Source organism: Stegostoma tigrinum, chromosome 15 (assembly GCF_030684315.1).
Source record: "Stegostoma tigrinum isolate sSteTig4 chromosome 15, sSteTig4.hap1, whole genome shotgun sequence".
NCBI lineage: Eukaryota > Metazoa > Chordata > Chondrichthyes > Orectolobiformes > Stegostomatidae > Stegostoma > Stegostoma tigrinum.
In genome coordinates, this window is record NC_081368.1 from 27,877,035 (window position 1) to 27,903,143 (window position 26,109).

General features: G+C 40.8%; 1 long non-coding RNA gene across 1 annotated transcript in view; it reads right to left on the reverse strand.

The window, feature by feature from the left end:
• Positions 1-6,409: 6,409 nt before the first annotated feature.
• Positions 6,410-26,109, reverse strand: part of LOC132210560 (uncharacterized) — a 137,738-nt gene continuing 118,038 nt past the window's right edge. Inside the window, exon 3 of the long non-coding RNA XR_009446694.1 lies at positions 6,410-6,839. This is a non-coding gene — a long non-coding RNA (uncharacterized LOC132210560). The remainder of the gene's footprint in view (positions 6,840-26,109) is intronic.

A 26,109-nucleotide genomic window follows, 5' to 3' on the forward strand; every position in this document is an offset into this window, starting at 1 on the left:
ATGTGAATCAAAGAGTGGAAGAGATTAAATATCAAAAGGTCAAGGAAAACTTAGTAGAAGTTTTCTTTAAGTTTGTGACCCAAAACAAAATGTAGGATGTCCAGAGATTATTATGTTGCAATAAAAAGCATTGTTTTACATCATGAACAAGCTGCAAAGCTGTGATTGATATGATTTCCACTGTTAGTAAAACTGGAGTGAATTAAGACTCCAAGTGATAATAAGTTTGACAGGAAGTACAAACAAAGAGGCAGCAATCGAACTGTTAACACCAGTTGAGAGAACATATCATGATAGGCAAGACAGTGAAAGCATTACAACTAAATTCAGTCAAACTGCCTCACAACACAATTAGCATTTATCCACTCCAAATTCAAATAACAATTGCTAAGAGGGAAGAAGAAAACAGAAATAAACTAGATGTTTAAAAATAAATTACAGAATTACTGAAGAAGGCCATTTGGCTCATTTTATGTGCACCGGCTCATCAATTGAACACTATCACCCAGTGCCAATTCCTGATTTTCTTCCATAGCCTTGCTGTTTTTATCAAAATCATCATCCTCTACCCTCCTGAATGTCTCAATTGAACACGTCTCCACCACACTTCCAAGCAGTGCATTTCACATCACCACAGCGTATTGAGTGAAAGATGCTATTCCTCATTTTACTCTTACTTCTTCTGCAGATCACTATAGATCTCTACTGGCTTGTTTTTGTTCCTTTTATGAGCAGGAACAGTTTCTCCCAATCTACTCCAGCCAGCATAGTCACAGTTTGAAGACCTCTAATATCACCTCTTAGCCTTCTTCTCTCCAAGGAAGAGAGTCCCAACTTTTCCAATTTATTCCCATAACTGAAGATCCCCATTCCTGGAACCATTATTGTGTACTGCTTCCGAACTCTCCACAATGCATTCACATCTTTTCTATAATGTGGTACTTATTATCAGCTGAAGTCTAACAATAGTTTTATACAAGTTTGATACCACCTCCTTGTATGTGTACTCTGTGCCCACATTAGGAAAGAGGAGGATACTGTATGTGTTACATATCAGTCAAATGGAACGTTTATGAAAGCAACTCAGAGGAAACAGACACCATTTCATACATGACAAGTATGTATTGCAATTTTGATAAATTTAAAAATCAGTGTGGTTTCTCAGTGCAAAACATTACAGTACATATGATCTGAGCATTTAAGGTCCATTAATTATGGAGTGTATGTGTTTTCTTCATAGACTTTACTCTAATGGAGTGCTTGAAGGATACAGTTGCAGAGTTGGGCAGATTAGAAACTCAACCTTGCTGCTCCAAAACAGCAGCCTAGTTTCCAACGTTATGTAAAGTCCCCTAAACCTTACCATCATACTTCCATGATCCAACCTTTAGGCCAATCCATGTCACATCCAAACCCATGTCACCTCCATGATGCTTACACGATGCCCACTGTGTACAATTCTCAGGAACAATGAAATAACAACAAGAATCATTTGAAATTCATTGAAAGAAAATCCTTGAGCAATCCAGTAAAACACTGAATTTAAACATCCTATCATTAATACCAGACAGAAATAAAAATACCTGTGTGTAACAAATAAATCGTAATTCTTTGAATATATATTGAAGTTTTAGCAAAGATTTGTAGCTGGGTTGTGGTTGAGGTTGTTGATTTGCTCACCGAGTTGGCATGTTTTCGTTCGGACGTTTCATCGCCATGATAGACAACATCATCTGTGAGGCTTCTGATGAAGCAACGTAGTTCTATTCTGCTTAGAATTTATGCTGTCTGATCCGTTATGGTGAGTAGTGTAATTTCCAGTTTTGATCTGTATGGGTTTGTCTATGGGGTCCAACTCTATATATTTGTTGATTGCATTATAGGTTGAGAACCATGCCTCGAGGAATTTCAGTACATATCTATGTTTGGCTTGGGCTACAATAGTTACATTGTGCCAGTTAAACATGACGGCCTTCATTGTCGGAGTGTACTAATTTTAAGGAGAGTCCATTGTGCTGTTTTGATGCCAGTTGATCTTCATGTATTCTGATGGCTAGCTTCCTTCCTGTCTGTATTAAATTTGTAAACAAAGAAAAACTATATAAAAAAGCACAACCTGTATTACAGCTGTTATGATCCCAGCTGATGTTCCTACTGGACATGCCAGATCCAAGAATAAAACCTGTTTTGATAGATCATATTTTTTAAAATGGTACCCTTTCACTGAAGCAAACTTGTCAGATTACTGACTTACATTTAACAATAAAACAGAAGTTTATTACATAAGAAATATTTAAATAAATCAAACCAAGCTCTGTAAATAACAATCTAAAGTATTTTAAAACATATGGCATGTCAAACCCCATCTGTTCCCAAATGCCATCACTTTACAATAGTCAAGCTTCTGAGAAATTTCCCTTCCCTATCAAATCTGTACGCTTAACTTGCTATTTCTAAAGATGTAAAGAGTTCAGACAATGATACTTTACCTTAGCCCATTGATAGAACTACACTTTGTTTCACTTGTGTTCTTAATTAGGTACTCATTACAACATTATAGTGTTTCTATGGCCAACTCAGCTGTCTAATTTGCCTTTTTGCAGTTCAAACTTTTAAAAATTCCATCTCATTTTCCATTAGTCTTCGTTTCTCTCTCTCACTTTCTACTTTAGCCAAAATTATCTTTCTTCTAACTCAAATCTTTTTCATTTCTAACTACATCTCAGCTAATTCTGTGACATGTCATTTTCAGGTTTCCCTTCTTCCAATTTGAACACTGAATAATCAATGTATTGACGAGCAGAATTCTGATTTTACCTGTAGTGCCACAAACTTGGCTGATGTTGCTTTCCTAAGAGGCCATTCCTTCAACAGTGTCTAAAGTGGAATATCTGTTTGAAAGGAGATGATATCAGGGGACTCTTTCTGTTCTTTCCTGAGCCTTTTATTCCATCTGATGTCATCTATTCTCTTTCTGCCTGTTCAATCCTCACCCACAGTGTGACTACCTCACTAAATGTGCTGTCCATCACAGATGCTCCAGAATGAATCCACCCATGGCTCCATCTCTGAGAAGTGGTTACCCAGTAGTTACCTGGGCATACTTCTTGCACACAGTCATCAGGGACACTGGAATCATCCCTTATTTCCCACATTGCACAAATGGAGTACATCACAGCCCGGAGGTCTCTTGTCATGACTTTTGAATGGACTAAACCAGTTATTCCCTTTCAGAGAATATAATTACACTTGGGACCATCCTTCATTTCCAACACTGTCATAATTAAAAGTCTCAACTTTTATTTAAGCTGATACATTATACTTTAAAAACTGTAAGAAGAGAACTGGCAAGAATCACTTACTTTTTGGCTGATTCTGTTGGCTCCAGTCTTTCAGCTTCATCTAGCCCCTTTTACCTCCAAATTCTAAAGAACTCTTTTTTCAAGCCAAGTAGCATTGAGGTTGGCTTCCCTTTATAGCCCCTGAACTTTTGAATTGGATCAAACCAGCTGTTAAACCAGCTTCACCTAAGAATGACTCAGCTTACTCCTGTTTCAGAAATGTGACTAAAACTACACCCACTCAACGGATTAGCTTTTGGTTACTAAATTAAATAACTAACTTATCATGAGGATTAGCACTTAAATTAAGTTTAATTACCACTTACCTTTTGCAATTTACCCCTTGAAACTCCGTGTTTTCATCCAACTCCAAAGCACTCTCATTTAGCCAAACAACTTGAAGGCAGCCCGGTGGCTCTGTGGTCAGCACTGCAGCTTCAGAGTTGGCAGGGACTCAGGTTTGATTCCAGCCTCGGGTAACTGTCTGTGCGGAGTTTGCACATTCTCCCCGTTTCCTCCCACAGTCCAAAGATGCGCAGGCTAGGTGGATTGGCCATGCTAAATTGCCTGTAGTGTTCAGGGATGTGTGGGTTAAAGGGGGATGGGTCTGGGTGGGATGCTCCAAGGGGCGGTGTGGGCCAAAGGGCCTGTTTCCACACTGTAGGGAATCTAATCTAAAACACTCATAATGTAGGAATGGAGGGATATACCTATGAGCAAAAGGTTAAACAGGTTCAGACTCTACTCACTGGAGTCTATAAAAATGAGTGGTAAGCTCATTGAGACATATAGGATTCTTGAGCGGCTTGGCATGGTAAACGCTGGGAGGATGTTTCCCCTCATGGCAGAGTGTAGGACCAGAGGACGTAGTCTCAAAATTAAGGGGTGCCAATTCAGAGATGAGAAGGATTTTTTTTCTCAGAGGGTTGTGAGTCATCAGAATTCCTTGCCACAGAGAGCTGAGGGGACAGAGATAGATAGTTTCTTGATCAGTCAGGAAATGAAGGGCTATGGGGAAAATGCAGAAAAGTGGATAAGAGAAATGTTGGATCAGCCATGAATAGTGGAGTATGCTGGAACGACTGAACAGTCTACTCCTGTTCCTATTTCTTATGATCTTATGTCCTCACTTCTTCCTTCAGCATCCCCACTCTATCTTCTGGCCATCTCACTCCCCACCCTGCCTGCTGAATCCCATTTCAATTAGTGTTTCTTTTTTCTCTGCTCATGCACAGTGCATCCTTTGCATTTGACATCATCAATATTTTATGTGATGACTCCACCAGGTTGGAGTTGTACACAAACATGTTTTAAGATGAGCATTCATGCACAGTTGCCCCAGCTATGAGTGTTAGCAGCCACTACCTTCATTTTATTTTGCAGTCCCCCAATGAAAGACCAATACAAATTAGCCATTAGTTTAAAATCTAAGTAAAAGAAAAAATTGCGCACTTTTTCATCACAAAGCTTCTTAAAAGTTACAGCCATTCTTGGATGAATTGACTGGGTTGAAGCTGTGATTGGATATTCAAGCCAAAGCAAACATTCATAATGATAACTACTGTCATAATAAAAATGTCAAACTATGTCTCTCAAAAATGACAGAATAGAATGGTACCTTATTTCAGTTTCAAAGCAGAATGCATGTCACACAATGGAGGGGATAAGTGTCAAAAACATTTTAAATACAACTTTCAATTGCAAGGTTTATACAACAGCTGCAAGGGTCAGTTCATTTAAATGAAAGCAACAAAACAGCTGTGGAGGTTTTTGATAAAGTGTGGAGCTGGAAGTCAGGCAGCATCAGAGGACAGTCCACGTTTTGGGCTTAGACCCTTCATCAGGGCTTTAGTTATGTGTTTAATGCATTATGGTCCTTTCACCAGCAGGAAAATATTATAAGGTATGTTGAAACTGATTCAAAAGTGTTCAATGTAAGAGTCTTAAATTTGCTGGACAGATACCTTTGATCAATCAGTGCATTGGAAACTTACATTACTACACAGTGTATAGTAGTGAAACTTGAAGGTGCCAAATCAACTTTTACTTAACTTTGAGTGTGTTAGTCGCTTCACAGAAAATTTCCCCCAAAGGTAGAACTTCAATATTTGTAGAATCCATTCCGTAGAGGTATTTTATGAGGTCTTTTAAAATTGACACCAACAGGTGGCAATTTTTCTGTAGCCTTCACAGTGGGAACACAGAATTTGGAAGAGGTGCGTGATAATTTTGTAGGCAATGCCTTCCTGACCTGTCCAGTGGTCACACTGAAATGGTATGGGGCCAGGAAGACAGAAGAAAACTGTTTCTCCAATTGAAAACAAAATCAGCATTTGTCGTACAATTTGCACCTCCTACAGCAGACAAAAGTTCTCTATATGTATGAAGAAAGGATGTGAAATGAATAAATGAACAAGTAACAAATATCAATGAAGCCTGGTAATTAGGCACAAAAAACTTCTCTGCCAAACAATAGATATATGAAATAGACATGTCAGAATTAATTAATGCTGAGGTGTACAACTGCTTTCAAGAGGAGGCGGATAGGCATTTAACTACAGAGTGACTTAAAGACTATAGTAATCCATAAAATTATCCTTTATCAGTGCTCTGTGAGTCATTATGGTTCCACTTCTATTTTGATCCTTGGAGGTGGAACTGGGGGAGAATGTTGCCATTATCAGTGTCATGTAACATATGCATTCGAATTCGCCATTCAAATTCTAGACCTTTAGTTCAATTACTTGAGAGGCATATTAAAAATCCACTGTCTCTTGGGAACATTATTTACAAATACTTCTTTCATTATACTTTATGGGTTGAAATCATGCTTTATGATACCAGCTGATGTTAAAATCTTTGTGAAGAGTTGTTTCTCTGTCGCATTAACAAAACTAGTGACATTTGTTAAAGTGGTGGAGAAATTTAATACATATGTATGAATGCGACAGTTGTATAACACAGTGCAATCACAGCTCATTAAAACACAAAATCATAAATAGCAATTGCTTTATTTAAACTATTAAAAGGAAGACTTGTGGCTCCAATTGTCTTGTCATGTTCCACATTTTTGTAACGTTCTTAATTAAGTTAGAGAATGGCATAGTTATTCAAACCAAAGGCTGAGTTTTTTAAAGGTTTTATTACTAACATTCAATTCTCTCAAACCTCAAAATTGGGTCAATGGGTTGAGGAATGGCAGGTGGAGTTTAATTTAGGTAAATGTAAGGTTATTCATTTTGTACAAACACAAATAAGGACAGAAATTATACAATTAATTGTGGGGCTCTGAGAAGTGTTGTGGAACAGAGAGGCGTTGGTATTCAGGCACATCATTCCTTGGAACCTGCAGCAAAAGTATACAGGGTGGTTAAGAAGGCATTTAGCACACTTGCCTTCATTGCTCAGGCCTTTGATTGTACGAGTTGGGATGTCATGTTGAGGTTGTACAGGATATTGGTGAGGCTTCTTCAGGAGCTGGGTACAGTTCTGTTTGCTCTGTAAAAAGAAAGATGTTACTAAATTGGAGAGGGCTCAGAAAAAAATTTACCAGGATGTTGCCGGAAATGGAGAAGTTTGAATTATAAAGAGTGCTGTACAGTCTAGGACCCTTTCGCACTGAAGTATAGGAGGTGGAATGATAACCTTATAGAGATTTATAAAATCATGAGGGGTATAGATGGGTTTAATGGTGTTTCTCTTTTCTCTAGGTTGGTGATTTCAAGACTAGGGGGCACATTTTTAAGGTGAGAGGAGAGAAATTTAAAAAAGACATGAGGGGCAAATTTCTTACACAGATTGTGGTTTGCGTGCAGAATGAACTTCCTGAGAAAGTGTGGGATGTGGGTGCAATGACAACATTTCAAAGACAAATGTCTTTTAATTATCACAATTGATAAGTATATGAATAGGAAATATCTGGAGAGATATGGGCCAGGGCAGGCAGTTGGGATTAGTTTAGTTTGGGATTATGTTCAGCATTGACTGGTTGGAGAGAAGGGTCTGCTTCCGTGTTGTATGGCTCAATGACTGTACGACACAAGGGGCAACATTCTTATACAGAGAGTGGTCTGTGTGTGGAATGAACTGCCAGAGGAAGTGATAGATGCAGGTACAGTTACAACATTTAAAAAACATTTGGATAAGGTCATGAATAGGAAAGGTTCAGAGGAATATAGCTGGATGCAAAGGTTTCGGACGAGCTTAGTTTGGGATCATGGTCAGCGTGAACTGCTTTTGACTGAAGCATCTGTTTCCATATGTTATGACTCTATACTCTTGAAGGATGTTGCAGTTATAACCTGGGTTACATTGCTATTCTATTGCAAAATATGAAAACATAATCGTCATGCTGTGGATTGTGAATCTAAAATGTTGGTCTAAAGATCGAGAGAACTAATTGCATTCCTTGATCACCACTGTTGAGTGTTTCCTATGGTATGGGCAAGATGAATCTACTAGGGGATGATATATAATCAGAATGATGTGGCTCTGTAAAAACTTTAACATTGAAGTTGAACTCCACAAAATCTAATGATATCAGGTTTAATGTGCACCAGGAAACCTATTGACTATTGCCTACGACCTTCCATTGTCCGATGAATCATTCCTCCTCTATGTTGAAAATCATGGGAAAAGAACTTGAGGTAGAAAGGTTGAAGAGAGAATTCTGGGTTTTAGATATCATTGTCCGTCATAAACAGTTGTCTGCTAGCACTGCTTTTTCTCCAGCTGTGTCTTGAACTGAGGTGGACACTTGACACAAATTACAGCATGTGGCAAGAGTTTGAGTGTTGAGTATTTTAAGGTAGGGGTGTTGTTGTGCTGCAGCTACCACATGTCTCTGGCTTGATTGATTAACAATTTGTTTGGCTACAATACAAATGCGCCTTCCAAGCCATCAATTCTGGGATGGGTCTTAAACTCAGAGACACCACTCACTGTAGGGAAAGACCCAGAGACACCGCTACTGACTATGTTGGCCAAGTCATAAATCACATTACTGCCAGACAGGGCCTGCAATTGATGTTGAAAGAATAAACATAGCTGAAAATCCTATTTGATTTCACCCATTGAGTAATAGGGAGACAGTTATAGGGAGAGGCTGAAAAAGCTAGGTTTTTTCCCCCCTGGGCCTTCAGAAGCTCAGGGGTATATAGAGGTTTATAAAATTATAAGGGGCATGGATAGGGTGAGTAGCCAAAGTCTTTTTCCTCGGGTGGTGGAATCCAAAACTATAGGGCATAGGTTTAAGATGAGAGGGGAAAGATTTAGAATGGACTTGAAGGTTAATGTTTTTTCATGCATGGGATGGTGCGTGTGTGTGGAACAAGCTGCCAGAGGAAGTGATGGAGGCTGGTACAATTCCAATATTTAGAAGGCATCTGGATGGGATTACGAATAGAAAGGGTTAAATGCGGGCTAAATGCTGGCAAATAGGAATACGTCACATTGGGATGTCTGGTGGGCGTGGACAAGTTGGACCAAAGGATCTTTTACTGTAATGTATGACTCTATTACTCTATCTGTCAGACTCATCTGTCCATTATAGTATTGGGGGAAGTAACAATAGAGCCATCCATGTGAAAATAAAATCCTATTTTCACTCTGAACATCTACTGTTGTATTGTATGGGATAGATTGAGATCAGATTGAGCTGCTCAAAACTGAACTTGGATGAGGCACTGAGAGTCATCAGCAACGACCGGATTATATTCAAACACAAATTGTAATCCCATGTCCCTTTGTATTGCTCATTCTACCATTACCTTCAAGTGAGAAGATTGACTCTAGTTCACTGAGAAATGTAGCAGAGAGGTGCTTTAGGGCTTGGAGATATGAAGAGATGGCACACCAGATTGTATGTGCATAACAGGAGTTTTTTCTCAATGCTTTAAAATGTCTGCCCTCTCAGACTTACAGCAGCTTGTCTCAGTTTTGTTTGTCTTTCCAAATGACTGAACTCTAGCTGAACTAATCACACACAATGAGCAGTGAACATTAGAGAACAGTCAACAGACACACATAGACAGCAAACATTTGTATACTGTACTTCCCCCTGTAATCTAAAAACTTTATTTTAAATGAAACCATTCTAAACAGCAAATATACGTACATGAAATTATTTCTTAGGGCATGTCTGTGTATTTTGAAGTACAAAGGTAGCCTTTGCAATCTGAAAGTTTCTGATGACAATACTGAGGTCCACAAATTTGTGGCTATGGTTGTACCACATCAATTCAGTTGAATCAAGCAGTGAGATACACGACTCAGAAGTTGTAGTAGTTAAGCCAACCCAACCATCTGTAGATGCATTGATGACCAGACCATAAGGGCGGCACGGTGGCTCAGTGGTTAGCACTGCAGCCTCACAGCGCCAGGGACCCGGGTTCAATTCCAGCCTCGGGTAACTGTCTGTGCGGAGTTTGCACATTCTCCCCGTGTCTGTGTGGTTTTCCTCCGAGTGCTCCGGTTTCCTCCCACAGTCCAAGGATGTGCTAGGTGGATCGGCCATGCTAAACTGCCTGTAGTGTTCAGGGGTGTGTGGGTTATAGGGGGATGGGTCTGGGTGGGATGCTTCAAGGGCAAGTGTGGACTTGCTGGGCCGAAGGGCCTGTTTCCACACTATAGGGAATCTAATCTAATCTAATCCTAATATGGCTAACAATATGGACCATGCTTGGTGCTTGTTATGGGGAATAAACCCATTACCTTAGAGATACATGTGCAAATGTTCACAGAAATTGATACATTCTACAGCTTCCCTCTCTTTAGTAGAGAATTTGCATTTGGGTTCCAACTATGTGTTTGATACACATGAAATTAGTTGTTTTCTTCTGTGCATTGCTCCAATCATATTTTCTAATGAATTTATTATGATATATGTTCTGGATGTGGTTTAAAATGTGTAAGTTCTGGCAGAGATGTTATCTTTGGCCTTAATATGACATATGTATTTTGTTGCCTTTCTCATTGTGCACTGTTCTGCAGTGGCTTTGTAGCGGATCCACTATTTCCACTACTTACACATTACCGTTACCAAGAAATTAAACCTCCCCTCAAAGTCTGACAATACTGACAAAACAATCTTCTGGAATGCATGACTTGCTGAACTTAGTTTATAGGCTATCTTGAAGTTCTGAAGCACACTTGCAGGAGAAATAAAGGTTTTAAAATATCAGAGATAACAAGAACTGCAGATGCTGGAATCAGAGATAACACAGTGTGGAGCTGGAGGAACACAGCAGGCCAGGCAGCATCAGGAAGCACGAAAGTTGAAATTTCAGGTTGGGACCCTTCTTCAGAAATAGGGAAGGGGAAGGGAGTTCCTCATCTCTCGATTTATTTTTGAGCCCCCTCCCCCCTCCCCATTTCTGAAGTAGGGTCCCGAACTGAAATATCAATTTTCCTGCTCCTCTGATTTTGCTAGTCCTGCTGTGTTCCTCTAGCTCCACACTGTGTTGGAAGATATCAGTTTTGCTCAAGGAGTGATAGCAATCGATAGCTCTATCTCACATCAAACTTTGTCAAGACTATGAAGCCATGAACTGATCTCAATTGTTTTTAAACAGGCAGAAAAGGCTCTTTTCTGGAATGACAGCTTTTTTGACAACCTTAGAGTTGAAATATAGTCTAACTTTGCCATTTTTATCTCACTCAATGACTAGGTTTATGATCCATGGTGATAACATGACTCACTCAAAGACTTCTAGTCATTTCAACACCTATGAAACTTCAGCATGGATTTCAAATCAAAGAAATTGCAAATTCTGAAAAATTGGCAGAGTTGACTTGCTGATGGAAGGAATATGACAGCACCCTTTAATCTCCTAAAATCCATTAAACAATGTATAATACCATCATGGGTATAATTTAGTTTAGTTTGAGCTCTGATAGGGCCTTCAAGTTTGAGACAATTTTCCAAAAGTTCAAAATATGAATCGAAGTATGAAATATGAATGAAAATACTTGCCAGCAGATTATCAAATTTGAAAGAAAAGGAAAGCCAGACACAGGAATATACAACTGAACAAAATTTCAAGAAAAAAAGCTCTTGTATAGATCAGAAAGAAGTATGATGGGTTTACAACAGCACAACTGGAAAGTTTGCTCACTACGTCTCCAACTCTCTCTCTCTCACTCTTTCTGTTCTTATTTTTTTCTCTCTCAGCCTCTTGAACAACACCCAATGAAAAGCCACTTGGAGAAACATCCATTCACTGAGAACGCAAAGGTTTCATGATCCTATGATGGATACAATTCACCATTTAAACACTTTGGCTCTGGGTAAACCTAACAACTGAAGAACTTTAGATAACAAAGTGTGAAGCTGGATGAACACAGCAGGCCAAGCAGCATCTCAGGAGCACAAAAGCTGACGTTTTGGGCCTAGAACACGCCAAAACCAGCCCAGCTCGTCCCCTCCCCACTGCATCCCCAAATGTCAGCTTTTGTGCTCCTGAGATGCTGCTTGGCCTGCTGTGTTCATCCAGCTCCACACTTCGTTATCTTGGATTCTCCAGCATCTGCATTTCCCATTATCTCTGATCACAACTGAAGAACTTTACAGACTTCAGTAAACTGCATATTAACAATCCTTCCTTTTTGTCCTAAATGCTCTTCCATTTATAAAATTTATACCTGTACTTGTAAATTTATCTGATGTTGAGTTTTATTAGTTTCTTCGGGCTTAGTTAGCAACAAGATTCCACTTTCCTCCACTCAAGAAAGCCTTGTAATCGGCCCCTTTATTTTTCAACCAGCAAAGTGCATTACATTTGAAGTGTGTTATAGTTGCTAGCTAAAAACAAAAAGAAAAATCTTTGTTAGAACCATCCGTGAAGGTTAAAAAGAAAGGAGACAATTCATCCATCCTCACACAGTGCTAACATTTAACAAATCAATGCTGGCTATCCTTGACTGTACATTGCCTTTCTACGTGGCATTTTATTCTGTTCCTCAGAATTTTTTCAAATAATTTCCCATCACTGACATTTGGCTGATTGGCCCATAATTATTTGATTTTACCTTTCTGTATTTTTAAACAATTATGCAACATTGTTAATTCTTTAGTCTTCTGGCACTCAGCCTACAAGCAGTAAAAACTGTAAAATGATGCTAACAGCCTCTGTTATTTCATCCCTTGCTTCTCTGAACAACACGAGAAATTGTTTTCGCCAAACCTCGTCATTTATCTATTGCTAAGTGACTGGCCTTGACATCAAGACAGGCTTTGACTGAATGTGGGATCAAGAACTCCTTGGAAAATGGAATTCAAGAGGAATCAAAGAAAATATTGACACTGGTCTGAAAAAGGAAGATTGTTATTAGAGGCCAATCATCTCTGATCCAAATCGCTACAAATTTTCTTTGGGTGAATCATCTTCAGATGTTTCATTAATGAGATTCCCTCACCCATATGTTCAGAAATAAAAAGTTCACTGATGATTGTGCAATGTTCACTTCCATTCACAAATCTTAAGATAATGAAAATGTTTGTGTTTGCAAAAGATGGGTCCAATATTCAGGCCTGAATTGACAGGTGGATAGTAACATTTATGGCATTCATTCCATTGAGGCCATTCAGTCTATCAAAGCTGCATTCACCTGCAAAGAGCATCCCATACAGACACAGCCACCCCACTCTATCCTGTAATCTCACACATACTGCGACTCATCCATGTAGCCTACATATTGCTAGACACTACTGACAATTCAGTATGGACAACCCACCTAATCTGCACATCTTTGGACTGTGGAAGGAAACGGGAGCACTCGGTGGAAACCCTCGCAGACACAAGGAGGATGTGCAAACTCCACACAGAGAGTTGCCCGAGCGTGAAATTAAATGCAAGTCCCTGGCATTGTGAAGTAGCTGTGCTAACCACTGAGCCATTGTGCCACCTATTTCTATCACACAAATGCCAGACCATGATCTTATCCAAAACAAGAGAATCTTGAATGACTAGCAAGATGTCTGATCAGATAATTGTTGAAGTGTTTACTATTGCAAGAGTTTATGGAATTTATAAATCAATATATATCAAGGCATTTTCTCTGATTCTAAGGATAAATTAAATGTGATCATCTGAAATGTTTCTGGAAATGTCAATTTTAATTAAAGAAGAACTTGTGAATAATAATGCTTTCGCCATCTTTATGATGTTTCAAATTGCTTCACAGCCAATTCAATACCTTTGTGACATAGTCATTATGTAGGGAAATGTCTAGCTGATTTTTAGACACCAAGGTCTCACAACAGCAATCGAGAATCCATGGACAGGTGTTTGTTCAATTTAGCTGTAAACATTTGGGAAAATTGAGCAGTTCCCTTTACATATTTGCTGCAACAGATACAGTCACCAGGTATCTCTTAAAAAATTATTCAATGATTCATCCTCATCTGTAACATTCATTTGTTTTAATAACAACTTTCGCCCTTGGGAAAGGTTCAATGTTCATGTTTTAGTAGTGAATTCAGTGTGTTTTTTCAGACTGAATTATTAAGTGTTCGCTCTGTGAGCGTCTGCTCTTTTTTTGCATCTCACAATCTGTAACTTATATTTTTCTGAAGAAATCGTTCTCTTGAGTCAGACATATTGATTTTATACAGTAAAAAAATGATGAAACTAAAACTAACTCTGGGAGTTTCTGAAGAGGCTTGGATTTGACTTTTTTTGATAAAAATTGGTAAATTTGAGAAAATGGACAAGGGTTAAATTGTCATGACTAAAACTAAAATATGGAATCCTAATAAACATTGGAATGGATGTTTTCAACTCTTCAAGGAAACCTGTTTCACGGCGATCTTCGCAAGCAATTTCTATCTTAAGTGAAGACAAGGAGTCATACCGGAATCAAAATGTTGACCCTGTTTTCTCTCCATGGATGTTGCCAGACACATTGAGTTTCTCCAGCATTTTAGTTGTTTCTTTCAGAATTCCAGCTCTCTACTATTTTTCTTTTACTCTCATAATGCAGTACACTTTTAATAGGCAAGGCCAAAACCAGGAGGAGTAAGATAAGAGTATTGAATGAGAGGAACATCACTTTCAGCATGAAATGGTGATGCATTGTAGGATATAACTAGCTCGACAGAATTTAATTGCTACCCACTTCCAAGAGAATGATGGGATAGTGTAGGGGGAGGGGCTTAGATTAGTTCATAGTTCGGTGCAACATTGAGGGCCGAAGGGCCTGTTCTGCGCTGTACTGTTCTATGTTCTATGAAATTAGCTTTTTTGTTATCGCAAAGACAAGCAGCCCCTGCTTTTGTTACAAAAGCAAATATATTTCTTAATGAGTTTTATTCTTTGCCTTTCCTGTTTTGCAATAAACATGACTGTTATCAACTATTTGAAGGCTTTACAAAATCTGCTGCTCACACAAAAATATCGCTGCTGATTGGTGTTAGGGAAAACGAAATCATTCAGACAGGGTTCCAACATTGAATGGCAAATGGAGAGTCAGCTTCTGAGGTTCCCTTCATGGTCATGTATTCAGGAGCTGCAAAGTGAGTTTGAGTATGCCTATTATCCATTTGAGATGTATACCAATGCAAATCCTTCTCACTCCCCATCATTGCTCTGTGATACATGCAGTTAGATGAACAAGCTATGCTTAGTAAACTTTAATATCCAAAGTGACACAGTCAATGCTTTTGGACTATTTTCCAAAAGCACAATATGAGGCAGAGTTTGTTCATAAGGTATTGATCATTACTCATTTTTAAATGACTTCACATGTCCTGTGTAACACATGGATAGAATGAACCATTGATCCCAGAAAAATGAGTAGCCATGGATAAACACACTGCCACACACACATGGTGGCTATAAGTGGGGAACATGAGCAGAGGCAAGGACCTATCACAAGACATTCCCATTAAATTTGCAACCAGCAGCCAGTAAAGTTGAGAGTAAGTGGGGAAGTAGGGAGGCGATAGGTCAGTACAGGGAGGACGGACAGGGCAAGGGGGTGGGATGAGGCTAGTAGATAGGATATGGGTGGGGCTTGAGGTGGGAGGAGGGCTTAGGTGGAAGGAAGGACAGGTTAGGGAGGCGAGGATGAGCTGGGCTGGTTTTGGGATGCAGTGGGTGGAGGGGAGATTTTGAAGCTTGTGTAGTCTACATTGATACCATTGGGCTGCAGGGTTCCCAAGTGGAATATAAGGTGCTGTTCCTGCAACCTTTGGGTAGCATCATTGTGGCACTGCAGGAGGCGCAGAGTGGACATGTCATCTGAGGGATGGGAGGGGGAGTTGAAGTAATTCATGACTGGGAGGTGCAGTTGTTTAGTGTGAACCGAGCATAGGTGTTCCGCAAAGCGATCCCCAAGCCTCTGCTTGGTTTTCCCAATGTAGAGGAGGCCACAACAGGAACAATGGATACAGTATGCCACATTAGCATTAGCAATTCCCTCCTCAACCCCATCTCAGGCCCCAAGAAGACTTTGCAGATTAAGCAGATACTCACCTGCACATCTGCTAATGTGGTATACTGTATCCTCTGTTCCCATTGTGACCTCCTCTACATTGGGAAAACCAAGCGGAGGCTTGGGGACTACTTTGCAGAACACCTATGCTCGGTTCGCACTAAACTACTGCACCTCCTAGTCACAAACCATTTCAACGCCCTCTCCCATTCCGCAGACAACATGTCCAGACTGGGCCTCTTGCAGTGCCACAACGATGCTACCTGAAGTTTGCAAGAACAGCAATTCATATTCCGTTTGGGAACCCTGCAACCTAATTTTATCAATGTGGACTTTCCAAGCTTCAAAATCTCCCCTCCCCCAACCGCATCCCAAAACCAGCCCATCTCGTCCCTGCTTCCCTAACCTGCCCTTCCTCCCACCTATCCACTTCTCCCACCTCAAGCACCCCCCCCCCCCCATCATCTCCTACCTACTAACCTCATCCCACTCCCTTGGCCTGTCTGTCCTCCCTGTACTGACCTATCCCCTCCCTACCTCCCCACTTACTCTCAACTTTACTGGCTCCACCCCCCTCGCCTCTTTGACCTGTCTGTCTCCTCTCCACCTATCTTCTCCTCTATCCATCTTTCATCCACCTCCCCCTCTCTCCCTATTTATTTCAGAACACCCTTCCCCTCTGCCATTTCTGAAGAAGGATCTAGGCCTGAAACGTCAGCTTTCCTGCTTCTCTGATGCTACTTGGCCTGCTGTGTTCACCCAGCTCTACACCTTGTTATCTTGGATTCTCCAGCATTTGCAGTTCCCACTATCTCTGATGGCAGGGAATGTCGCTTTGAAGCTGACCAGTTGAAATTTGAAATGCTGGCTAAAAAGGCTGAAAACCTTTGTTAAGTGGAAACACTACTAACAGCAGGTTTCACTTCTGGGATAATCAAGCTGAAGGGGAGAATGTTCTCAGATGCAAGACTTCAAAGTTAAAGCACGTTTGAACCAGGAAATTCTGACCTGACAAATCTTGGGGTCCCTTTAAAACTTACTTTTACTTGCATTTTCTGTATAGTATGAGATCTTATTCCCCTCTTGCATCTGTGCTTATTTGCTTTTCCCAAACATAAATACATTCCAATAAACAAGACAAAACAAATGTGACAATAAAGACTACCTAGGCCATGATGTTCCATCATCTGATACCAAAGAATTAGGCAGGATCATGTGTACCGTGCTGTCAATGCAGTGTTGGAAAAGTAAAAGCTTTGTTCACAACAAGAACGTACACTCACTCAGAGATAGTAAGAAATGCTGATGCTGGAGTCAGGGATAACACAGTGTGGGGGTGGAGGAATATAGTAGGCCACAGATCATCAGAGGAGCAGGAAAGCTGATGTTTAGGGTCAGGACCCTTCTTCAGAAAAAAAAAGTACAGAGAAGCTGCTGTCTGAAAGTTCGCAATAAAAACATACAATCCAAAAGAACCAACTCTACTCACTATTGTTGATTTACAAAAAACACTAGCCACTTAGCTATTCCCCTGCTGTGATTGCCTCACACTGGTTTCTCCAAGGAATTTCACTGTTTGTTTATTTTTCTTAGATGGTCTCTGATGTCCTGAGGTACTTGAAATCAAATAGCAAAGACAGTACCTGTAAGGCTCACTGCCGGGCCAGACAGCAGTGCACATTTCTTTCTCCATTGATTTACTTCCCACCGTGTATTCACTGCCTTCGTCTCCCTTCCTCTGTATCAAAGAGCCGTTGTTTTGACTTTTTTCTCCCAAAACTCCAAAACAATACACAGCTTATAAAACAGTAATTACAGCTCCTTCTATTCAAGGAAATCAGCTCCAACACTGAAAATTCCACAAAAAAGGAGCAGCTCTTACAGCCACCATTTTTTCCCAATCTTGGATTACCCAGAAACATTGTTGATTAAAAATAGCTACAGTCCATGATTAATGAGGATTGCTCACTGTTAGTGGATGATGAACATATTTTGACCTGGTGGAGGCAGTTTCAGCTTTCTAGCTGATGTGCTAGGGAACTGTTTATTGGGTAATCCTTCAATATCTTCTGGTGTATCCATCAGAAAGAGAACCCATAAGGACAGTCCTTTACAAGTTCCACATATCAAGGACTGCCCTCTTACCCTGGACACATGTTGATATATTTTATTGTTACAGATTGGTAGCTTTTGCTGCATCAACCACCCATTTGAATCCTTCTCATCAATGGACAGGAAAAGCTACATGCAGTGTTAGGTCAGCTGTCTGCACTTCCACATCTTCATCCAAGGTGAGAGAAGAAAGATATAAAAGGTATAAATTATTTTGTGCAGAACTGGTGTGTGTATGGAAAGAGCTGCCAGAGGAAGTAGAGGAGGCTGGTACAATTGCAACATTTAAAAGGTATCAGGATGGGTATGTGAATTAGACGGGTTTAGAGGTTTATGGGCCAAATGTTGGCAAATGGACCTAGACTTATATCAGCTGTCTGGTCAGCATGGATGAGTTGGACTGAAGAGTCTGTTTCGGTGCTGTATCTCCATGACTCCGTGTAGAAACGTTCCATGACACACTTCTGGGGCAGGTTGAATTTAGGCCTACTGAGCCAGAGATAGGGATACTACCAAGAGCTCTTTCATGTGTTGTATACTTTTTTGGTTTAATTAAAGAATGTATCATGACTGAACTGCTGTTTCCTAACAAACTCAAGATCTAATAACACCTCATGGACAGATGACGCTCTTCATTGTGTAATTGTGTTCACGAAACCCCAAAATCTGACACACCTAAGATAGTAGCAACATCTGTGGTGAACAGGGTTTCCACAACTGAGGGACATTTGGAGGGAACATGAAGGGAATACTTTCAGGGAGAAAAATGAAAGGCCCACAGAATGTCAATGTTGATGTGAAATTTTGCCACACCACTCAGACCAACTGGCTAATCTTCCAAATTCTGGCAAGTAACTGACTCATGTTTGTTTGTAATTCAAGTGTGTGTAAAATAAAATTGAGTTTAGCAGTTCTGCTTAAAGAAAAATGTCACTTTGTCCATTGTACAGTAAAAAAGTCAGTTACATTAAAGGAGTGAAATATAATCTAACTGTTTGGATTCATATTCTTTGGTTTTTGTATATCAAAATTATTTTATTGAAACAATGGACCTTGTAGCTTCATTTTGTTTTTGTTTCAGTACTTCCAAAATTGAACAGGAACAGAATGACATTGTAATTTAAACCTTAAAATTAGGATGAAGGAATTGCCTAGGGTGATATCAAGAAACAATCCTTCACTCAAAGTGATGATGGGAACTGCAGATGCTGGAGAATCCAAGATAACAAAGTGTGGAGCTGGATGAACACAGCCGGCCAAGCAGCATCTCAGGAGCATAAAAGCTGACGTTTTGGGCCTAGACCTCTCTGATGAAGGGTCGAGGCCTGAAACGTCAGCTTTTGTGCTCCTGAGATGCTGCTTGGCCTGCTGTGTTCATCCAGTTCCACACTTTGTTACATTCACTCAAAGTGTTGTGAAAATCTCTAAATCTCTTTACTGAACTGTTGAGGTTTAGACAATTGAAAACTTTATAACAAAGACTGCTGGACTTTTGCTGTGAGGTGAGCATATTAAGAGTTACAGAACCTATACGGGTTTATGAAGTTATGTACAGATCAGCAATGAGTAGCATATCAGACTGAATGCTTGACTCCTGCTCTAGCATTCCTGAGGGTGATGAATTGACTGCTTCTCGCAACCAATGTTTTTGGTTAATTGACAAATATAGCCCGCAAGTCAGCTCAAGATAGGAGTGCTTTACTCTTCTCATAACCCACTTGAGAAAGGGAACTTTCCAGAAAGGGCCCCTACTACAGGGGTCACAGCAAGCGTTAATGATTTGATCAAAGCATGCAAAGTCCCTGATTCACTTCTGCTGGAATACAACTAACAGAATACACTGACTAGGATTCTGCACTTAACAAGAGCTATTGCTTATTACAAGTAAGTAAATTCTAATCACAAATAAACAGCTTTGAACTATTTATATATGGCTCTATCACTCAAAATTCTAACTGCCTTTGAAGCCACTACACACAAGCTTGTGCTGTTAAGTTGCCTGGATAATGCAATTGCCCTTAGGAAAGCCTCACATCAATCATAAATACATGTGTCCAGACAGAAAAAAAAATGCACTTACTCCACCCACTGTGTGATCACAGCCTTTTCCCATTTCAATTGCGAATTTACAATCCCTTACATGTGAATTTCCTTGTATTTTCTACTGAGCCCATCATACCAAGTTGCCACATGTTCCCACATTCCTCTTTGAATTATGATTTCATCTGCCAGTATTAGTCCTCTGAGCCCTGCCCCTGCACTACACTTTAGTCATGCTATCCATCGCGATGCACTGGATCTCTGTCAAACACAGGGTGGTGACCATTGACAATACCCCAAAGGAAAACTTGATGACAACAATTTCTGACCTGAGAGTCCGACCAGAAATCTGGCAACTCCAGCTCACCCCCTGTTTTCCTACGACTAACCTATGTTCTCTACTTCTGATCATCTCTGTCTCATATAGGGTGATTCTTTTTTTACCCCATCACAATTATTATCCATTCTGCATCCAGCATGCTGCCTCCCATCCCCAGAATTGATTGTCCCAACTGCCCAATCACAGCATTGGCTCCTGATAGCACCCCTTGACTTCCATTGAGCTAATCCCTAGAACTGATCATGGCCCACCCCATAACACCCACTCAATTATCTTGGAATGGACGGTCCCAATTACTCTCTGACCAGACCCCTGATGAATCTCTGCATGATCCATTCTCTGACTTACAGCAAATCCCTGGACTGGTTACGTTGAATCTGCCAGGCTAACCATGGCCCTCTCCCTCTACTATTACTGATATGGACACTCTCATTTGGCCTGATCCAGATGACCAACCTACTCATTGCAAGCCCTGTGACTGATAGGTGACATACTGTGTGGGACTCCTTGGCTGACATCTGTCTCCCTTGATTTGACTGAGGATTACTCCCCTGAGACTTTGCAAAATGGTCCTTTGGTTGAAGGATATAAATATTTTTGCCATTACAGTGCTGGCACAAGGTGCATGTGTAACATTGATGTAACATGGTGCCATAGAGCAACATGTCCACCCCTTGAAAAGTCACTACTGACTAGACAATTTGTTTGGCATTGTGTCTGCATGAAAGGCCAGGCAAGAAAGAAGTGCTGGGGCATTTTAAGTTCTGACTAAGATAATATGATGCTAACAAGGTAAGGTGAGATGTGTGAGGCGCTGATAGCATCAAAGCATGCTCCAAGTGAGTGGGTGCTGACAGGACAAGCAAGGAGCCAGAGAAGTAACCTGATCCAATCCATGTGTTGGGTGATTTTCACCGTGTAAAGTGTCCTGGCAGGAGGACTTCAGTGACACATGCTGTTGTACTCTACAGTGCAGCATTGAAATGGAGCACTGTGCTGTAAGTGGATTGGAGATGTGTTTCAATGATGTAGAGAGGCTGCTGTCTGTCAGATGCCAATCTTTGTGGATGGCAGATGTGAGTGGTCAGGGATAGTAGAAACTGCCGATGCTGGAGAATCTGGGATAATAAGGTGTAGAGCTGAATGATCACAGCAGGCCAAGCAGCATCAGAGGAGCAGGAAAGCTGAAGTGTCCAGATCCAAATTGTCAGGTTTCCTGCTCCTTCAATGCTGCTTGTTTGCTGTGTTTATCCAGCTCTACACCTTGTTATCTCAGATGTGAGTTGCCATTGCCTGTAGATCACATCCTGAAAGGTGGTAACTGCTGTACAAGATGATGGCCCTGGGGAATAGGGGGTGAGCTGGAGTTGCCAGACTTCTGGCCTGACTCACAGGTCAGAAATTATCATCAAGTTTCCCTTTGGTGTATGGGGAATAAGAAAATTCATAACGATGGGGTAATATTAGGTACTAATTGAATACAAATACATGCACATCCTCCCCTCACTACTCACTAGTGAGAATCTCATTTTGCTGTTCAAACCTGGTTATATAACCTGTCCTTTTTTCTCAGCATCAAGAATTTCATTATTACATATCTCGTAATATTTTTCCGACTGATTGGCCAATGCACATGCTGCTTTAAGTCTAGGAAGACTAAATGTAAGATAACTTCCATCTGAAACAAATGGTCAAAAGAAAATGATTCATTTGATACGTACACCAAAAGAACACCAAAAAGCAGTTTGCAGTAATCCTTCTCCATCTCTATTTCTATGGAAACATAATAACACTCCATAATCCTTGTCAATTGGAGTGCTCTATCTTTTGCAGTCTGAGGGTGAGCACTGGGATCTCAACTACCAGTTTGTTTTATGAAACTACACTAATTTAAAAAGAAATAAGATTTTTGTTCCAGGGAAGTGGAGTACTCTGATGGATTTTAACATTTGCTGATGTTCAAAGAATGCATTCTTAAATTATTTTCTATCTGCCACTTTTTAATTAAACTTAATTGAGACTGACATTTTCTTTTGATGTAGAATGTTTCCCTCTTGGCTGTAATGCAAATGAAGAAGATTAGGATTAATAGAAAAAGTGGTTAGGAACAGTTTTTGTTGTTGAATAAGAAACTTTGAGTAAAAACAACATTCACAAATGTATTTGAATATACATAGCTGGAAATAGATTATACTCAAGACATTTTTTTCCAAAAATGTAGGAATGACAGCCAGTTCTGGTTTATGTCAAATCCGAGATAACAAGGTGTAGAGCTGGATGAACATAACAGGCCAGGCAGCATCTTAAGAGCAGGAAAGCTGACGTTTTGGGCCTAGACCCTTCATCAGAAATGGGGGAGGGGGAGGAGGTTCTGAAATAAATAGGCAGAGAGGGGGAGGCGGATAGAAGAGAAGATAGGTAGAGAGGAGACAGACTGGTCAAAGGGCCAGGGATGGACCCAGTAAAGGTGAGTGTAGGTGGGGAGGTAGGGAGGAGATAAGTCAGTCCAGGGAGGACAGACAGGCCAAGGGGGCGGGATGAGGTTGTTAGGTAGGAGACAGTGCTGGGGCTTGAGTTGGGGGGAGGGTATTGGTGGAAGGACAGGTTAGAGAGGCGGGGATGAGCTGGGCTGGTTTGGGATGCAGCAGGGGGAGGGGAGATTTTGAAACTTGTGAAGTCCACATTGATGCCATTAGATTGCATCAAATGGAATATGAGTTGCTGTTCCTGCAACCTGAATTGTTATAGAAGATGTATGAATCTGGACCAAATCAAAATCAACGTTTTTTTTTCCTTTCTCATATCAGGCAAAAAATCATCGAGTAGGATCAAATCCCTAGGGTATGCAAGCAGGCCATTCAGCCCATTGAGCCCACACCAACCTTCCAAGGAACATTCCAAGTGGACCCACCCACGTCCATACTATCCCTGTAACTCTGCACTTTCCATGGCCAATCCACTTAACCCGCACCTCCCTGAACAATATGGGCAATTTAGCATAGCCAATCTACTGGCCTTCACATCTTTAGACAATGGGGAGAAACCAGAGCACCCAGAGGAAACCCATGCAGACAGATGGATACTCCACACAGTTGTCCCAAGGTGGAATGGAATTTGGGTTCCTGGTGCTGTGAAGTAGCAGTGCTAACCACTGAGCCACCACACCCCAGGGACATAAGATATTACATAATAAAAACCAAAAGAACTGTGGATGCTGTAAATCAGGAACAAAAACAAAGTTGCTGAAAAAGTCCAGCAGGTCTAGCAGCATCTGTGAAGGTAAAAACAGAGTTAACGTTTTGGGTCCGGTGACCCTTCCTCAGAACTGATCGTGGCTGGGACCATCAATGCCTGTCCAATGTCTTTCTCCCACTTTGGGCCCTATCCTATCATTTACTCTCTACCCCACCCACCTTCCTACTTTCTGCATATAAACTGACATTTTCCCAGCCACCATCAGTTCTGAGGAAGAGTCACCAGACCTGAAATAGCTAACTCTGTTTTTTTCCTTCACAGATGCTACCAGACCTACTGGGCTTTTCCAGCAACTTAGTTAATCCGATAATTCCTAATTCGAAAGGAAATAAATGTATTATCTTAAAAAGAAGTGTGTTTCTATTGAATCCTTCCTTTTTTCCTTAAAATTTCTTTTCTTGAAACTTGAAACTTGAAAGCTGTATGTAAATTCCAAATCAAGTGGAATAAAAACAAAAAAAAAACACATTCTTATTATTCAAATAAAAGCCAAAAGAACTGCAGAAGCATGCAATCAAACTGAATAATAAGAATCAAAAACAAAGTTGCTGGAAAAGCTCAACAGGTCTTGCAGCATCTGTGAATGAAAAAAACAAAGTTAAGCAGTTCTGAGGAATTGTCACCAGACCCGAAACATTAACTCTGCTTTTTCCTTCACAGATGCTGCCAGATCAGCTGAGATTTTCCAGCAAATTTGTTTTTGATTCCTATTATTCAGTTTGATTGTATGCTTCCAATTCTATTGAATGTAAGCCTAAAAAGTACTGTGCTAAATAGTACTCATGTGAAGTATTTGGCATCAGAAGGATGTTCTAGAGAATTTTCAAAATTGAACTAAGGAAACTGAAAACCAAGAATGTAGGAAAAGTGTAGATATAACTGATTTGAGGAAATAAACTGAGAATGGATAGGTAGATTTTAGAAGCAGAGAGAGAAGAAAGAATTTGAATTAAATAACAATTCCTATGATACCTCAAAGCACTTCACAGACACTTTCATACTTTTGAAATGTTGGCACTGCTGGAATTCGTTAGTAAGGCCTCACAAACAGCATTGAGGTGACTTACAAATAAATTTGATTCTGTTCATTTTGTGGGATGTGGGTGTCACTGGCTGGTCAGCATTTTTTGCCCATCCCTAGTTGCCCTTGAGATCGTGGTGGTGAGCTGCCTTCCTGAACTGCTGCAGTCCTCCTGCTGTGGGTTGACCCACAATGCTGTTAGGGAGATAATTCCAGGATTTTGACCCAGTGACAGCGAAGGAATGGCAATATATTTCCAAGTCTGGATGTTGAGTAGCTTAGAAGGGAACTTGGAAGTGGTGGTGTTCCCATATATCTGCTGCCCTTGTCCTTCCAAATGGAACTGGTCATGAGTTTGGAAGGTGCTGTCTGAGGATCTTTGGTGAATTTCTGCAGTGCATCTTGCAGATAGTTTCCACTGGTGCTACTGAGCATTGGTGGTGGAGGGAGTGAATGTTTGTGGTTGTAGTACCAATCAATTGGCTGCTTTGTCCTGGATGGTGCCAAGCTTCTTGAGAGTTGTTGGGGCTGCACTCATCCAGGCAAGTGGGGAGTATTCCATCACACTCCTGACCTGTGCCTTGTAGATGGTGCACAGACTTTGAGGAGTCATGAGGTGAGTTACTGCCTCAGTATTCCCAACTTCTCGCCTGCTCTTGTGGCCACTCTGTTAATGTGGTGAGTCCAGTTGAGTTATTGATGTAGAGGACCTCTTTCCTTTACTCTGCATTCAGGCAGGCGTCTGGGGTTCCCCGATTACTGTGGTGGTCTCTCGCCAGCTGGGTCTGAAACTTCAAACACCCAGAATGCCGCACGAGGCCAATTCCACTGGGGAGAACGCTGAGCCAAATTCACTGTTTATAGTCTGACCAGCGAGTCGGAACTTATCTCCACACAGTAATCATGACCGCCACCAATGCCTGGGCGATTCCCTCTCTTGTTGGTGGGACAACGGCCACCTGGTACCTACCCACTCGGGCAGTACTCCCAAGAGAGAGAAAAGGAGAGATCAAACTGCTTATCCCGGCCAGCAATCCCCCTTGAGTCGGCGGTTCGAATTGCCCAGATCATCCTCCGGTCCTTGACACTGGAATTATAGTCTGGGATCTGCTATGAACTCAGCCAAAATTGGTGTACCCAGAAGGAGCACAGATGGACTCAAATATGAGTTCAAAATTACCAGTTAACTTTATTACAGGAAAACTCAACTTGCCCAATCTGCACAATACATCAATAAAACTTATTCTCTACACTATAACATAAAATATAAGAAAACTGGAGCGGATACAACATGAATCTTTAACCTTACACAAATACAGGGTGCTTATACTTTAAAAATCACGCAAAACCCTCCCCCCCATGCCTAACCAACTACTCCAGGGTAAGAGTGTCCCAGGCCTGAAAAGGGTTCTTACGGTCTCGGAGGGACTTGTTGCTTGTCTGGTGGGGTTCCCTCTCTGCCTCGGGTGTTGTTGTGGACTTCCGAAGTCTGAGGTCGCAGACAGGATCGATGTCTTAAGCCCAAAGGGATTGGTGTCCAGAGGAGCTACGAGCTCAGGGCGAGGAGA